The 15480-nt window shown below is 42.6% G+C and overlaps 1 protein-coding gene across 15 annotated transcripts in view; it reads left to right on the top strand.

Annotated features, from left to right (window-relative positions):
* Nucleotides 1–15480, top strand: part of adgrl2a (adhesion G protein-coupled receptor L2a) — an 877972-nt gene that overhangs the window by 448295 nt on the left and 414197 nt on the right. The gene's annotated exons all lie outside the window — the stretch shown is intronic.

Below are 15480 nucleotides of genomic sequence, written 5' to 3'. Positions count from 1 at the left end.
GCATATTTTTGTTTTATCCTCTTCATCCCCTCATTAATTTGGGGGGAGGGGGTTGGGGAGGAGACTGGAGACTTAGTCACTTGTGAAACCTGCTACTGCTGCTCTGACAGAGAGAAGCTGATTCAGCACTGGCCGAGTGTTGAACCTGAGATCTTTTGGCCATGTGTGACTCCGTTGTGCATTGCTTTTGGCAACTGAACAATTAGAGGAGGTTCGCAGTTGCATAGAGACTGTGAGTGAACTCTGTGAGAACAGTGACACTATCTGAACACTGACATCTGACATAGAAAACGTTTGGTGCACGTTCAGTTTAATCATTCCCTCAAGATAGTCTTTTCTTTTAATTCGTTATCAGGATGTGAGCATTGCTGGCATTTATTGTCCAGCCTTAGTTGCCCTAAAAAGGTGATGGTGGGAGAATGCAGCAAGCAGTTTGATACAACTGAGTGGCTTGCTAAGCCACTTCATAGGGCAGTTAGGAGCCAACCACTGGAGACACAAAGATAGAAAGAACTTTAATTTATGCAGCGTTATGTACCAAAGGGCTTTACAGCCAATGAAGAACTTTTGAAGTGCAGTCGCTGTTGTAGGAAAGGTGCAAGCCAGTTTGCACACAGCAAGCTCCCACAAAAATCAATGTGTTAATGTCCAGATCATTTTTGTGGTGACAGCAGTTGAAGGATAAATATTGGCCACGATGCTGGGAAGAACCGCCCTGCTCCTCTTCCAAATGATGCTATGGTATCTTTTTACATCCACCTGAGAGGACAGACAGGGCCTTGGATTGACATCTCGTCCAAAAAAAAAGCACCTCTGACAGTACAGCACTCCCTCAGTCAGCTTATATTTTATGCTTAGGTCTGGGGACTTGAACCCACAACCTTCTGACTCAGGTCTACCAACTGAGTCATGGCTTGTGCACAGGTTTCATCCTCTTAATGACCATGATTTAACCATTTGGTTTTCTGATAACATTTACAGTTTTTATTTTGAAAACTATACTCGATTCTCAAACTGCCATGGTGAGATTTGAGCTCAAGCTCTCTGAGGGTAATCCAGGTTTCTAGATTACTAATGCAGTAATACAATCACCCCACTACTGTGCTGACTTAGCTGATCTCAACTGGGTGGGCTTTGTGTCATTTTCATTGACACTGGTTCTCTTGCGGACATCAGTTGGAGCACACAGACAGGCTTGGTCTTGACATACTCGGTGCTTGACAATCCGCTACCAGCCACCATCTGGACTTGCAAATTAATGCCACGCTTAAGGCCCCCAGCTCGTGAGTATAGGCCTTACCCATCTGACCATTGGCAGCACCAAGTTGTTGGATTTGTTGAGGAAATATTTTCCTTGGGTCGTTCAGCAAGTTTGCTTTGTGGTGTTGCTGGTGGCTGTGTGGGAAGCTGGCAGCATTTGAGCAGCACAAAAGCAGCTGAAGAATGACCACTTGGCAGAGTTATTAGCGGACTGTTGGCCGCTGTGGTGCTGTATCCCAGCAACAAGTCAGGAGAGAAGGTCAGCATGAGGTGGGAAACAAAATTGTCATTTATTCTTTAAGCAACTTAAGCACGAATTCATTGGAACTATTACACCGAAATAAAAAAGATGCAATTGGCTGCTGCATTGGCCTGCAAAATAACAGAGATTGCATTTCAAAAATTATTTTATTGGCTGGGAAAAGGTTTGGGATATCATGAGGACGTAAAAAGTGCAATATAATTGCAAGATTTTATCATAAAGAACCTGGATTTATATAGAAGTAAGGACTTGCTTTTATATAGTGACTTTCACAACCTCAAGATCTCAGAAGGCACTTTACAACCACTTGGTGTAGTCACTGTTGTATTGTCGGAAAGATGGCAGCCAATTTACGCACAGCAAGCTCCCACAATATAATGATCAGATAATTTGTTTTTAGTGATGATGTTTGAGGGATAGATATTGGCCAGAACACCAAGAGGAACTTACCTGCTCTTCATCAAATAATGCCATGGCATCTTTTACATCTGCCTGAGGAGACAGACAGGTCCTTGGTTTAACTTTTCATTGGAAAGCTGGCACCTCCAATAGTGCAGAACTCCCTTAGTACTACACTGGAATGTCAGCCTGGTGTTTGTGTTCAAGCCTCTCGAGTGGGAGTTGAACCAGGTGAGTGACAGCTGACAGTTTAATCATGAAGTCAAGATGTCGCCAAAGTGCTGCACATCAGTAGAGTCACGCTTGAAGTATAAGTCACTGCTGTTTTGTGGGTAAATACAGCAGCAGTGTGTGCACAGCAAGATCCCACATACCACAAATAAAGTGACTGATCAGTTAATCTAAATTCTTTTTTAATATTAGTTAAAGGATAAATATTAGTCACAACATTAGGGAGAACTCCCCCACTCCTCTTTGAATAGTGTCATGGGATCTTTTACGTCCATTTGGCGAGGCCTCGGTTTAACACCTCATCCAGAAGGCAGGGGCTCTGCGGAGGCAGCATTTCCTTTGAACTTTTATGAATGCTATGTATCCTGTGTGATTGTCTATATCCACTGAAGGAACAGTGGCCCATTCCAGTGAAAATAGAATGCTACTGTTCCGAATGATAGTGGGACTGAAATGGTTAAATTCTGAGTACAGGTTGCATACACTAGGCTTGCATTCATTGGGACAGGAGTAGGTCATTTAGCCCCTCAAGCCTGTTTCACCATTCAATGACATCATGGCTGATCTGTGACCATATATCCCCTGAATATCGAAGATTAAAGGGTGACCTAATTGAGGTGTTGAAGATAATTAAAGGATTTGATAGGACAGGTAAAATCCAAATATTTCCTCTTGTGGGGAGTCCAAAAGAAGTGGACATCACCTTCAAATTAGAGCTAGGCTGTTTAGGAGTGATGTCAGGAAGTACTTCTTCACGCAAAGGGTAGTGGAAATCTGGACTTCTCCATGTTCTAACTGAATGGCAGCAGAACAGCCTCGAGAGGGCTGAATGGCCTCCTCCTGGTCCTAGGTCTGTGACAAAAATGTTGAGCACTGAATGGGTTTTAAAAAAAAAAATCTGACCTGGTTTCTTTGTGTGAATGGATGAAATCGCTGCCGCCTTATCTCAATTTGTGTTCAAATTGCTGAGCAAATAGTTATTGATTTTTGAAGTTAATTTTTTTCCAGTGATTATTACATTTATTACACTACACTCCAGACTAGGTTTGGCTGCATGGCAGCAGTTGACAACATGAGGAATCCACAAAACACTGAATTTAACAGCGTGGCTGTCAAACGCGTGCCCCGGTGATTTGTGTCATGGAACGAACACTGGCTTCACATATCGAGATGGTACAAAGGAGTTGACTTTAGCACTGATGCTTTTTGACACAGTTTTCTGCCATGACTCTGTGTTAAATGTTGACACTGCTTATGCCATATAGTTGAAGCATGCAGTACAGAAGAAAACCTTTCGGCCCATCCTGCCTGTGCAGGCTCTCTGAAAGAGCAAATCCAATTAGTCCTCCTCTCCATTTTTCATTCCCAAAGCCCTCCAAGTTTTTCCCTTTTAAGTATATAACCAATTGCCTTTTGAAGATTATTACTGAGGCTGCATCCACCACCCTTTCAGGTAGTGCATTGTAGATCATCATAACTCAGTGAGTGCAAAAATGTCTCCTCATTTACCTCCTGGATGATTTGCCAATTATCTTAATTCTGTGTCCTCTGGTTCCTGCCAATCAAAACAGTTTCTCCTTATTTATTCTACCAATGTCTCATAATTTTGAGCACCTGTTAAATCTTCCCTTAAGCTTTTGGTTATCACCCTCTGTTTTTTCAAGGTTCATTCTTGAGATGTGAGCAATGCTAGCAAGGCTGGCATTTATTGCCTATCCCTAAACACGCTCAAGAAGGTAGCGGTGAGTCCATGGGGTGAAGGTACTCCCACAGTGCTGTTTGGTAGGGAGTTCCAGGATTTTGACCAGCGTTGACGAAGGAATGGCAAAATAGTTCCATGTCAGAAACAGAAAACTGCTGGGAATCACTGAGAGGAGGTGTCAGGATGAATCGGTGATACAAAACTTGCATTTGGGTGCCCAGAAGCAGTTATACAGTAGAATTCAGCTGAGAGAGTGCAGCACTGTTGGAGGTGCCATCTTTACAATCGGACATTAAACTGACGTGCTGGCAGCCCTCTCGGGTGGACGTAAAATCACCCGTAGCACTATTATGAAGAGCAGGGAGTTCTCCCCAGTCTCCTGGTTAATATTTATCCCTCAACCAACATTGCTTTTAAAAAAAAAACAGTTTATCTGCTCATTATCACATTGTGGGATATTGCTAAAGTGCAAACTGGCTGCTGCATTTCCTACATTACAACTGTACTTCACAAGTACTTCATTGGGTGTAAAGCATTTTGGGACGTACTGAGGCCGTGAAAGTCGCTGTACAAATGCAAGTCTGTCTCTCTCTTTCAATTTGCTGACCACCATTCCTACTCCGTTTGGTTATAGGCCTGTGAAACACCCATATCAATCTAGAAATGTACTGCTGGGTACTTTTAACAAGTTGAATTCGGTGCAGTAGAAATCGTTAGGGCACTCACTATTGCATTCTGTTGAATTCCTAGTGACAACACTTGAATGGCTTTGAAATTGGGCTCTTTCAGCCTTTTTAGATTCTGTATTGTAGTTTTTTTTTGGAATTGTGGAGTAATTTATTATACAGCAAACAGCAGTGCTTGCTTACCTGTCTTGACTCTGTGATTGTGTTTCAGTGTGATCAGTGAAGCAGCCTAGTAGCCATTAGAATGATTAATATGGATGTCTTGCTGCAAAACAGTTGCAACAGGTAGCAAAGGGGGAAATAGCTTACGTTTGCTCAGTCTAATTTGTAAGGTAATCATCTGTAATTTTTTTTTTAGGGTTTCTTCTCTCATCCATTCCAGGACAACATTGCCCTCTGCTTGAAAATTCTTAGTTTATTAAAGAGCAAATTGGCTTTTATTAGACATTTATTGCTGGGTGATAATAAAATCGAGAGCTTCGAAATGTCATTCTGCCGATAAGATTTAGTGTGATGCTTTGATATGCCAGGTGTGACTCTTTAAAAAAAAAAAGGTCAATATTTGAGGTCCTGTTTTTAAAGATAGTTACCTGAAGAATGCACAGTAGAGCACGTTATTAAGTTAAATGTCCCAAAAACAGGGAAGATGTCATTGTCTGTTCAAATCTGGAGAAACACCCAAAGGAGATTAAATCTTTACAGCCTTTAGACGCACTGTTTACCCAAATCATGGGTAAATTCTACTTCTGGTGGACATTGTCTGCGCTTTAGTATAATTGTTGGTTGCATGTGAAAACTCCCAGCTGCCCCACACCCCCACAATTTCCTCCGCTGTTCACCACCTGAGGATGTTGACTCCTGAGGGTGCAGTTGGAAGAATACAGTGCTCCATTCACATGGCCAGTCTTCATGTATAATCCCTGACACCTGAATTCAATCCTATCCTTCCTCTAAATATACACACACAGGCACACACATACACACCTACACATTATATACATGTGCGCACGAACCTTCAACCAGCTCTGCCATTCAATGCGATCATGGCTGATCTTCCACCTCAACTCCACTATCCCCATATCCCTTAAGTCCCTTTAGTATCCAAAATATACATATATACTTATACATGTACAGTTTCTAAACCTGGCCAATTTATCGCTGCCTGCCACTGAAGTCTACTGTAATGGTCTACAGGTACTGTAACTGAGATTGGCTACCTCCACTCACAAATTGATCCTGGGACCTTCCCAGCCCCTGAGGCCTAATGGAGCACATCAATTGCTGCCCAACCCATGCAACCGGAAACCTTCATGTAAAATCTGTATTGCAGGCTGTAACATTAATGGTTAATCATTTTGCATTGCTCTACCTGGTAGGCTGCGCTATTAGCAAAGGGTGATGTAGTAACTAGTTAATAGTGTTGTCCTGTTGAGGTCTGACATCATAGGTGATCTCGGTCTGTTCCCACTCAACCACATTACATTCATTCTTTTCTAGCAGATGTCACTAGTTAGCCACATGAGCGGGGAAACTGGTGATTGTTTGTTTCTTTTCTTTAAGTTTACCTCTGGCTCAGAGGCACTGAAGTGGATCCTGACGCCCTAAGTGTAGCATGCACTGAGATCCTTTAACTCGTTCTTAACCATGCATTGAACCTGGAACCATCTTGGTCTACATGGCTCAATGTCACACTGAGTGGAGCATTTACCAATTAAGCCACTGCGGGAGCTGAATTCTAACCTTTGTGAGAGTGGTATTTCAACTACATTAGGGTTAAAGTTGCAGAATAAACCCTTGTAATCCTGGGATACTGGCTCGAAGCCAATGTAAATCCGTTCCCTGCCTTGAAACAGCTGTCCTACTGGCAGTGCTGTGGTGTAAACCCTTCTGGGCCTGAGACTGGTCAATGATCTAATTGTGATTTTGCAGCAGAACGTACCAGCACTTGCACATGTATTTAGTTTATTCAGTTAAGTGCGGCCCTATTGTGTGGCAACACATAATGAATTATACTTCAAATGCATGGACTTTATAATGTAGACGAGAGGGTGCACATTTCAACTGGAAGGAGGCCCAATTAGGATGGTGAGGATCATTAAAAGCCAAAAGCGTCAGCTTGGCTAAGTTGGTAGCATTCTTGCCTCTGGGTCGCAAGGTTATGGGCACATATTCCAGCTCAGCACTTGAGTACATAATCCATCTTTTCAGTTGTTTTCTGTGTTTCTTTCTTTGGCCTAGAGTTTCCACTTTGGGTACAGTTGAGAAAATGCGCTTGAAATTAAGCTGGTTAAATTGCAGTTCGAGTTTCCGCCAAAATTAATTTGCATAATCAGGACTGGAAATTTCTCCATGGGACAACCTAATAGAATGTAATGGTTTATTTTCTTCCCATTTTGAAAGTATTCCTTGATGTATATGAGTGGTAATTTGTACAGTTTTATTAATACAGCTGAAAGTGGGTCTATCATCTAAAAAATAAGCACTTTTAATTGAGGGTGTGCAGTCCTCTATTTATTTGAAATCACTGAACATGGCTTAAAAATAACTATACTGAGCTGTTTAATAGTTTCATTGGTGTACGAGTCCGTTTTTTAATAAATTAAGTCTTTTTTATGTCGAAAAATATGCCAACTAGCGCCTGCACATCACAGAAAATAACCGCAATTTGAAGAGCCTTCTCGAACTAGCACGATTGGTGGAATCTCACAATGTCGATTTAGGGGCATGGTCAATTTTTTGGGCCTGGCCGGAACAGGACAAATTGAACCGCGAGCCAGCCTAAAAGGTTGTGGAAAGCATGAACCGTAAATGGTTTGGGCATAACTGTGTTACGCTTAAAATTCCGCTATTTTTTGTGTTAGTTCGGCCGATTGTGCTGAAATATAGGCGCAAACCCCACAGAAACTTTCCTTCCTGCCTTCCTCAGAAATGCTGCTATGTAGGGAAATGCAGCAGCCATGAACAGTCCCACAACCAGTAATGAGATGAATGACCAGTTAGTCGTCTTTGGTTGACATTGGTCGAGAGAAGCATTTCAGCCAGGTCACAGGATCTATAACAGCCACTTGAACTGGCAGAGTGGCCTTGATTTAACAGCTCAACTGCTGAATGGATAGTTTCTGTAGCCAGTCAGACTTAGTGGCTGTTGCTTGCAACATACTCAGTCATGAATTATATGGTCAACCTTGCAGGTAAAGATATGACATGACCTTCTTTTCGTCTAGTTACAAAAGGGTATCTAATGGAATGCACTCCAGAGTCACTATAACGCTGCTAACAAAGGCTCCTGTATTGGCTTTGAGCCTGCAATACAAACAAGGTGGAACTGCTATATGATCAAAACAGGTGATTTTGTAAAAAAAAAGTTGCATTTTGGTAGTGCCTTTCATAACCTCAGGATGTTCCAATGTGCTTTACAGCCAATGAAGCACCCTCTTGAACTGTAGTCATGTAGAAAACGCGGCAGCCGGTTTGCACACAGCACAAACAGCAATGTGATTAAGGCTTAAATACTGACCCAGGACACTGGGAGTACTCCCATGATTCTTTTTTTTTGAAATAGTGCCGTGGGATGTTTGACATATACCAAAGAGGTCAGACAGGGTTTTGGTTTAACGCCCCACCCAAACGGGACTGTGCAGCACACTCTCAGTTCCGCACTGGGAGTCTCAGCCTAGATTTCCTGCCTGGATCTTTGAAACTACAATTTCTCAGAGATGAGAGAGGAACCACTGAGCCACGATTGACACTTGCACTTTTAGTGGATAACACTGAGAAAGCTGACGTCTGAAGTGGCCTTTTTAATGTCAGCTGGTCGGCAGGCGCAGCTCAATCATTCCCACCCACCCCAGCATGCACATGAAGTAGTTTACGGTATGAGTGTGTTGTAACAGGACAATTTAGAAATCTGGAATGCCAGTATACATATCCACCTCACAAGTTGTTACATCCATGCAACCCTCCAAGATCTCTGCATTCTGCCAATTCTTGCGTCTTCCACATCCCCAGTTTCCTTCACCGCTCTGTTGACAGCCATGTCTTCAGCTACCTAGGTCCTTAGCTCTGGAATCCTCTCCCTACCCTTCTCCACCTCTCTCTCCTCCTTTAATGCTCTTTAAAAACCAAAACTTAAATCAGAGGTAGGTTATCAGGCCTAGTATCTCCGTATGTGGCTCCTTGTAAAATTTTGTTTGATAATGCTCCTGCGAGGTGCCTTGGGACGTTATACTACATGAAAGGCGCTACATAAATGCAAGTTGTAGTTGTTGTGAAATGTGCTATGTTAATACACACTCTTGTTGCATACCTGTGAAAGCTAATTGGAAGGCTCTAAAGCGCCATTATAGATGGTAGGCCATAGGCATGTGCCATAATGCCAAAAGTTAAGTGTGTGATGAGCACTCCAGGGTACTATCAGGTAAGTTTGGTGACTGGGATAATGGTCATTTAAAATTGTGTTGCTGGTCGGAGCAGTTAAGGCCAGGACACCACACTCTTTTTTAAATCAGATTGATGCTATAATGAGAAGGAGAAGGTGGGGTTGATATTTTGGAAAGCTCAGGTCAAATGGGTCAGAGCACCTTCTTATGCTGAACCTGTATTGTGATCTTGTGCTTTCCCTTCTGTGAGGAACACATGTCAGACCCCCAGATGAAAACCTATCAGAAGCATATAATTCAAAACACCCACACTTACTGAATGTCAAAATAGCAACAATCGCAGATTTAAAAAAAAAACATCAAGCTGACTTGGATATAAACATGCAAAGTCTACCAAAGTCTTAATATATCTTGCCTTGAGACTATATTTAATGGGATAATTCTATTAATCCATCAATCACGGAGCATGAGGTGAAATTCATTTATCGTATACATTCCTTTCACTTTGCTACATTATTTCTGTTGTTATTCATCCCTTGTAAAATTTTGCAGTGTTTTGGAGTTTGTAAAGATTGCACACATTATTTAATTATTAATGAATAAAGCGAGAGGTGCAGCTTTCCTTAAAGTGCTAGCAGACCTTCCGTGGCATTGCTGTTGAGTTGGTTGGGATGAATTTTTTTTTTAAATGACAATTGATGAATTGGAGCAGAATTTTAGCTGTCCTGCTCCTTTAAGCACACCACTAGATTTAAATCCTGGAGTCTGTTAAAGATTAGAAAGACAGAAAATGTTTGCAAGTTGAAGAAAAAGCTTATAAATTCTTGGCTCCGGGTCAGATGAAACAATCCTCAAATAACTGGCATTTCTATTTAAGTGGAAAGACAGATTGCAAAGGTAAAACTCCCCTTATGGCACGTTGAGCAATGAGGTAGTTGAGTTACGCAGGTCAGAAAAGTCCTTTGATTTTTAAACCCTGGCTATTACATTTTTAGCTTTACCTTTTGGGTGCTTTGTAACTTTTCAGAACTCAGGATTTTTTTTTTTTATTCGTTCATGGGATGTGGGTGTTGCTGGCTAGGCCAGCATTTATTGCCCATCCCTAATTTCCCTTGAGAAGGTGGTGCTGAGCTGCCTTCTTGAACCACTGCAGTCCTTGGGATGTAGTTACACCTGTTAGTGGGACGGAATTCCAGGATTTTAACCCAGCGACCGTGAAGGAACGGCGATATAGTTCCAAGTCAGGATGGTGTGTGACTTGGAGGGGAACGTGCAGGTGGTGGTGTTCCCATGCATCTGTTGCCCCTTGTCCTTCTAGGTGGTCGAGGTTGAGGGTTTGGAAAGTGCTGTTGAAGGAGGCATGGTGGGTTGCTGCAGTGCATCTTGTAGATGGTACACACTGCTGCCACTGTGTGTCAGTGGTGAAGGGAGTGGATGTTGAAGGTGGTGAATGGGATGCCAATCAGTGATGGTGTTGTTGGAGTTGAAAGTTGGTTTCTCCTTAGTTAGCTGATCTCTGCTCAAGCAACAATTGGGCCTACAGTTGGCCTCCTAATCCCTGGATTAGGGAAGGGAACAATCAGCTCGTACCCCTTTTTTGGTAACTCCTGAGGGAGTGTGTGGATCTGAGAACAGTGGGCAGGATATGGACGTGGTTATAGTGCTTTTCATGGTTGAGTAACATTCAGACATTCATCAGTCTCGACCTGTGTGTAAAATGAGGTGAGGTAGCTCAGGATTTAAGGCACCTTTGTAATGGCATCACAGGAGGAGACAGTTAATGCTTTTGTTTTCCTATAACTCAAGTATGACTATACAATATTACATACAGGAACACTCAGTCTCTGTTAGCCCAGATTCCACCTCTCTGCTTAGGTCAAACTGCCTCCAACCTGTCAGCTAATAGATGCACTGTCAGATGCATATTAAGGGAGTGTCTTTATGCTGTATACTCAAACTGCAATGAAAAAACTGGCAAACGCTGGCTTGCTTGAAGTTGTTTTGGTGAATTAGAGGTTTTACCACTTATCGACCTGAATGAAACTGCGGACTCTTTAATGCCCCATGACAATTGGGGAACTCTTGAAAATAAAAGGCAATGTCTACCCTAATATCTGGCAAACGTCATTTCAAATGTCTTGGATGTGCCTTTAGCTGGTTTGTCTTATTAGTGATACCCTCTTTAAATGAGGTTGGGGCTTATGGTTTTGGTGACATCCCACCAGTCACTGGCCTGTGCAAAACACAGGACTTAAGTAAAAGAAAAACTTGCATTGTATCACATCTTTCTTGACCACTGGATATTCTAAAGTACTTTACAGCCAATTAACTACTTTTGAAGAGAAGCCACTGTTGTAATGTGGGAAAGGTGGCAGCCAATTTGCACACATCAAGTCCTACAAACAGCAATGTGATCGTGACCAGCTAATCTTTTTTTGGTGCTGTTGATTTGAGAGATAAATAATTGTCAGGACATCAGGATAACTCCACTGGTTTTTGAAATAATGCCCATGGAATCTGAGAGGGACCTCAGTTTAACATCTCATCTGAAAGACAGCACCTCTGACAGTGCAGCACTCCCTCAGTATTAAACTGGAGTGTCAGTTTTGATTCTTGTGTTTAAGTCCTAGAGCGAGACTTGAACCCACAAACTTTTGCCTTTGAGGTAACTGTGCTCCCTACTGAGCCAAGGCTGACATCCAAAGTACAATTCAAATTTAACCATTGAAACCTTGGTTATTTATTTAGAGATACAGCACTGAAACAGGCCCTTCGGCCCACCGAGTCTGTGCCGACCATCAACCACCCATTTATACTAATCCTACACTAATCCCATATTCCTATCACATCCCTACCTTCACTATATTCCCCTACCACCTACCTATACTAGGGGCAATTTATAATGGCCAATTTACCTATCAACCTGCAAGTCTTTGGCTGTGGGAGGAAACCGGAGCACCCGGCAAAAACCCACGCGGTCACAGGGAGAACTTGCAAACTCCGCACAGGCAGTACACAGAATTGAACCCGGGTCGCTGGAGCTGTGAGGCTGCGGTGCTAACCACTGTGCCGCCCACTATTAATGTTAGTTTGGACCATCTTTCAGTTACCGTGCCTGTCCTTTAGGAGAGTGGTTTGCATTGCTTCTGGTGACATTGATGACATGATAAGACATGATACCAGATGTCATTGGTCAAAATGGGACACACACTGATGCAAAAGAGCATCTATGGACTCACGAACAGAATTGTTAGAGACAAGGGAAGAAAACTGCAACAGTGAGGGAGCAATTTTCATCTAAGTTCACCTGTCAGGAAACAGAGGGAAGTGGGTTCAATGCTAGTTTTACATCCGACCACATTTTACTATTGACTGAAGGCAACAGGAGTAATATTGGATGGGTTAGAAAAACAGCGTTCCACAATGATCCCAAGGATTTCCTATCTGGTCAGTAAGGTTCAAATTACCCCCATAATATCCCCAAACCAACCCTTTGATTTATTCAACAAATGTTTAGATTTGCCTCAAAAAAAAAAGCCCTGGGAGGAAATTGAACTTAGATTTCAGTCGTAGCCTCGAATTCTCTGCAAGGTATCAGTTATTTTTTTTTTGATATTCTGCATGTTTGATTTCTATTTGAAAATGGTTGAAGTAACTTTTGACCCGAGGGTACTGGCATTGGACTCAGTTTGTGTTCAAGTCGATCACTCACTCGATTTCTAGTCAAGTGACATTACAGTGAAATAGGATTGGTGTTTACAACATGTTATTAATTTACTGAGCATCTTACAATGCTGGAAGAGAATAACGGATGCCTGTGGTGAATTACAAAGCTGTGGTATCTCATTTTGTGTTCTCAGTCTGTTTGGTCTTTGTGTGCCACACAGCTCAAAGACCAAGGTTCTCCAATCATACTGTTGCCGTTGCTCTAAACATGTCACATTGAAGTGTCACCAGCTCCTCGGGCACAAAGCTAGATCCAATATTACACCCCCCCCCTCATCCCACCTCCCGCTCCCCTCATTGCTGCACAACAACTTGTATTTATATAGCGCCTTTAATGTGGGAAAATCTAAATCATCTCTCCTTGACATTTAACGGCATTACCATCGCTGAATCCTCCACCATCAACATCCTGGGGGATTGCGGGGGAGGGAGGGGGGGGGTGGGTGTGGCTGGTGGTGGAGATCAGCATTGACCAGAAACTTAATTGGACCAGTCATATAAATACTGTGGCTACAATAGCAGGTCAGAGGCTGGGAATTCTGCAGCCGGTAACTCACTTCCTAACTCCCCAAAGCTTGTCAACCATCTACAACGCAATGTTAGGAGTGTGATGGAATACTCTCCGCATGAATAGGTGCAGCTACAACAGCAGTCAAGAAGCTTGACACCATCCAAGAAAAAGCAGCCCGCTTGATTGGCACCCCATCCACCAATTTAAACATTCACTCCCTCCACCACCGACATACAGTGTCAGTGGTATGTACCAGCAAGAAGATGCACTGCAGCAACTCACCAAGCTCCCTTCAACAGGACTTTCCAAACCTGCGACCTCTACCATCTAGAAGGACAAGGGCAGCAGATGCATGGGAACACCACCACCTGCAGGTTCCCATGCAACTTGCACACCATCCTAACTTGGAACTATTTCACTGTTCCTCCACTGTCGGGTCAAAATCCTGGAGCCCCCTTCCTAACAGCACTGTAGGTGTACCTACACAACAAGGTTTGCAGCAGTTAAGAAGGCGGCTCACGAGCACCTGCTCACAAGGTCAATTATGAATGGACAATAAATGCCAGCAATAGTCACAACCCATGAATGAATAAAAATCAACATCCAAAGATGTTTCACTGTGTTACCAAATAAAAATTGACTGAGACACATCAGGAGATAGGGGTAGATGATCGAAAGCTTGGTCAAAGAGGTAGGTTTTAAGGAGCATCTTAAAGGAGGAAAGAAAGGTAGAGAAGCAGAGAGGTATAGGGAGAAGGTTTAGGAAGGGAATTCTAGAACTTATGGCCCAGGCAGATGAAGGCAATCTCCAGTGGTGGAGAAATAAAAATCAGGGATGCTCATGAGGCCAGAATTAGATGATATCTCGGAGGGTTGTGGGGTGCAGGCGATTACAGAGATAGCAATGGGTGAGGCCACAGATGGATTTGAAAATCAGGATTAGAATTTTAAAATTGAGGCGTTGCCAGACCAGGAGCCAATGTAGGTCAGCGAGCACAGGGTTGCTGGATAAACGGGACTTGGTGCGAGTAAGGACATCTGAAACTCTATTGGGAAGGAGAAGAAAGGCTAATGGAATTAAAGGTAGAAAAGTCACCAGGCCCCGAATACTGAAGGAGGTCGGGGATTCTCCAAAGGTTTTTGGATGTAGAGTCATAGATGCCAGAGGGCTGTAGTGGGAATTGTTACCCACCTCTGTTTGAGAAAGGGGAAAATATACCAGGAAACAATTGACCAATTAGCCTACTGTGGGTAAAATACAGGGCGAAATAGGTGAACATTTATAAGGGAGAGGCTAATCAGGGATTATCAACACATGGATTTTTAAAAGGCAATCTGTGCTTGATGTATTAATGAAGGAAAATACAACAGATTGATACATGAATTTACAGAAGGTCTATGATAAGATGCCACATAAGAGACTTTTATGAATTTAGGGTATGTGAGGGTACATTTTTATTATCACCTGCATGGTAATCTGGAGGAATGGATCATCAGTCCTTTATAGATCCAATAACGTCAACAAGATGAGAATCAGGTGGTTCTATAAATAGTGGATATTCTGTTCTTTTAGATCATTACCTGGCCGATAAAGATAAAATCTACCTCGTTATCTTAAAGGCAGTAGAAGAATGGTTTGGAGACAGAAAGAGAAGTGCAAGAGTTCTGTATTGGTGGGATATGGGCAATGGTGAGCCCCAATGATCAATATCGGGATGTCTTATCAGTTTTCGATTTAAGTAAATGATTTGGACAGTTTTTAATTAGGGTTGATAACTGAAGTTTGCCAATACATCATGGAGGAGCAGGGAGGGCAACGTGACAGCAAAAGGAATACATGAGATTGAAAAGTTCGATAGAGGCTGCTGAGCAGTGTGGGCAGACAGGTGGAAGATGCATTGATATGTAAAGTAGAATTTTTGGGGGAAAAAATTAAGTGAAAGGAATTATATCCTAAATGGTATAATTCTGGATTGACTTAAGTATAATGATCAGAAAAATTGGATAGGTTCATTTACAGGGGTATCTCCAATCCTCCCCATGTCTGCTATTCACTATGCCCAGGCAATCCAGTCGGCCTGAGTGGAAATCCAGAAAAATTGCCCTAAAGTCTTGCAGCAGAGAGATCTAATGCACAGATACCTAGATCTTTACAATTGGGAACACAGGTAGTTAAAAGCTATCAAAAAGCAAATGGAATTTGGGCTTTTTACACACTGGTCGATTTCTGGTGATGTTGCAAGGTCAATAGCAGAATTCAGGTCGAGCAGGGTTAGAGGGCGTGGGATAATTGAATTGGACCAAGGAGGTGGAGGGTTGAGAGG

Source organism: Heterodontus francisci, chromosome 8 (genome assembly GCF_036365525.1).
Source record: "Heterodontus francisci isolate sHetFra1 chromosome 8, sHetFra1.hap1, whole genome shotgun sequence".
Lineage (NCBI taxonomy): Eukaryota > Metazoa > Chordata > Chondrichthyes > Heterodontiformes > Heterodontidae > Heterodontus > Heterodontus francisci.
Note: the sequence above shows the minus strand (reverse complement) of the source record. Positions and strands in the feature narration are given on the sequence as shown.